We start from the raw sequence: 2,672 nt of genomic DNA on the forward strand, positions 1-2,672 counted from the left end.
TTTGATGTAATTTCTGATTATCTAGTTGAGCTTGTTCAATTAGTGTTGGTTCCACCTGAAACTTAATAAAATTGCCTGAAAGGCGTTTCTTAAAAAAAAAACTACGCTTCAAAAGAAATCGTATTGCATGTTCATGTTTTTCTTTTCTTCACTGCTCTCGCCAAACAAGTTTTATTTCCTGAATTTCACGTCCAATTATATCAGTGTAGCAGCGGCAGCTGCGGATCACAACCAAATCGATCAGTAGTGCATTCTGCCAAAGTCCGGCTCTGGCGGCTTGGGCAGCAAGATGAGGCTCTCCTCCCGGAGCAACCGCTTACGTAGCACGTTGCGCATGGCTTTTTTGGCGAACCTTGACACAAGGAACGTTGTCTTGAAATGGCCCGACGACGACGTGGACGCCATGCCATACATCTGTTCCACCTCCCGCCTCCGCTGCTCCAGCCTCTTTCGCTTCTGGTATCTCCTCCATGTGGCCTGGATGAAGCTCGACGCCCAGGTGCGCCACTGCTGTGAGTAGAACCTGAACGTCTGCTGCAGCTGCTTGCTGTGCAACCGCCGGAACTGCCCGGCGACGAACTTGAGCTCGTCGGCGTGCAGCGCAAAGCCCTCCACCTCCGAGATCGCCTTGACGCTACGCGTGGACAAGGGCAGGTTCGCCGCCGCCTTGGGGTCCAGCGCCCAGGTGAGCAGCTCCTCGCCGCAAAAGTCCCCTTCCTTGAGGAGCTCCTTGTTGAAGAACCCTATGCGGCCCCCGTCGGTGGTGGAGCTCTCGAGGCGGCCCCTGATGATGAAGAACATCTCGTCGACGGGTTCCCCTTCCCGCACCACGTAGGTGGACTCCGTGCAGAGGCTGGGCTTGAGCCGCTCGCAGATGGCGTCCAGGAGGCGCTCGTCCATGTTGGCGAAGAGCGGCACGCGGAGGACGAGGCGGAGGCAGAGGTGGCGCTTCACATCTCGCCGGATGTCCTTTGGGAGGCAGCTCACGAGCCCGTCCTCGTCCACGCCCCGCGTCTCCATCCACTTGTACTGGTTGTGTCGCCACACGCGCTCCATGAGGTCGTCGGGGAGGTGGCGGTGGCGCATCCACTGCTCCGTGTCCCGTCGCTTGAGTCGCATCTCCTCCATCCGCAGCGTCATGGACTGGAGGTACGTCTGCATGTTGCCGATGAGAAGCGCCATGAGGATGAGGCCGAAGAGGGCGAGGAGGATGGCGAAGAGGGCCTCCCCCTTGTAGTGTGTGGTCTCTAGCCCCTGGGCGCCGGTGCTGAGGTTCTGAAGGCCCCACCAGAGGCAGAAGAGGATCTTGGGGATGAGGTCCTGGGTGTGGGTGACCCCCGACGTGATGGCATTGCTGTAGATGCCGTAGTCGAAGCCCGTGCCGTTGTTGTCCATGGGCGCGCACTCCTGCTTGAGCACCTGCCTGATCATGGTCCGCCACTCCATGAACTCGGTGAACTGGTTTTCCCCGTCCTTGGTCGCCCCGGCGCCCCCGCAGTACATGAATTTTACGCAGCGGTCGAACTTGAGCCCCGCGCACTTCTCGCGCCAGCAGTCGTCGACGCGCTCCACGGCAAGGAGGTACCAGAAGGCGCCCACCATGTGGGAGGCGAGCATGTAGAGGAGGAGGTAGAAGGCGGCGCCGGCGAAGGCGGTCTCGGCGAACACCCCGGTGGTGCGCTTCAGCTCGGATATGATGGGGTAGAAGCGGACGAGACGGGGCAGGTACTGGGTGAGCACGATGAAGAAGAGCGCCGTCTTGATGGGGAGCAGGTCCGCGCCCTTGGGCCGCAGGAAGAACTTGATCATCTGGATCTGCGGCAGCGGGAGCACGGAGAGGAGGTCGACGATGAAGAAGCGGTGGAGGTAGCGCTGCGCGATGTCCCTTTTGGTGATGACGAGCTCCCCGCGGCCGAAGACCCGCGACGACGGCGCGATGAAGGCGGTGTGGAACTGCAGCATCATCCGCGCCAGGTAGAAGAAGTCGATGGCGGAGCGCACGGCGGTGGCGCCTGCTGCTAGGACGCGGTTGAACCCGATGCAGGTGTTGTACTCCGTCTCGGTGACGGAAGGAAGGTAGAAGAACATCGGGTCCACGGCGACGGAGATGATGCAGGAGAAGACGAAGAGGCGGTTCATGCGCATCAGGAACGGGTCCTGCGGGTCGTAGACCTTGAGCGAGATGTTCTTGAGGTCCTCCTGGAAGACGCGGCCGAAGTTCTTGAGCCGCTCCGACCGGTTGATAACGCCGGCGGCCGCCATGCGGATGGACCGGGACCGGATCTTGGGGCGGGAGAAGTAGCTGTCCATCTGGTGCCCGCTGCCGGGGACGTCCATGGTGCCGATGCTCGGGCTGACCGTCTCCTCCAACCTCACGAACTTGTCCTTGCGGCCCAGCGGCCGTCGTCGACGATGAAAGGGGACCTACGGCCGCCGCAGCTGGAGAACATGGTCTCCCTCCCCGGGACCTAGGGCGGAGGCGGCCGCATGCTGCTGCATGGTCATCATCATCGGTACACACCGATCACCACACGGCGCATGCCTGAGGCGACATGCCGGCGGCGGTTGCTACAGGTATCGACGAGGAAGACGATCGACGAGTCAGAGAACGAGCAACCGGTCGACGGGAACTGAATTTTGCGGCCAGGAAATCGAAGCCAGTCGATATGTTC

At 60.8% G+C, this 2,672-nt stretch overlaps 1 pseudogene; it reads right to left on the reverse strand.

The window, feature by feature from the left end:
* Window positions 1-240: 240 nt before the first annotated feature.
* Window positions 241-2,450, reverse strand: LOC109773202 (probable cyclic nucleotide-gated ion channel 5; annotated as a pseudogene).
* Between the last annotated feature and the right edge of the window lie 222 nt (window positions 2,451-2,672).

Source organism: Aegilops tauschii, chromosome 1 (genome assembly GCF_002575655.3).
Source record: "Aegilops tauschii subsp. strangulata cultivar AL8/78 chromosome 1, Aet v6.0, whole genome shotgun sequence".
NCBI classification, from domain to species: Eukaryota; Viridiplantae; Streptophyta; class Magnoliopsida; order Poales; family Poaceae; genus Aegilops; species Aegilops tauschii.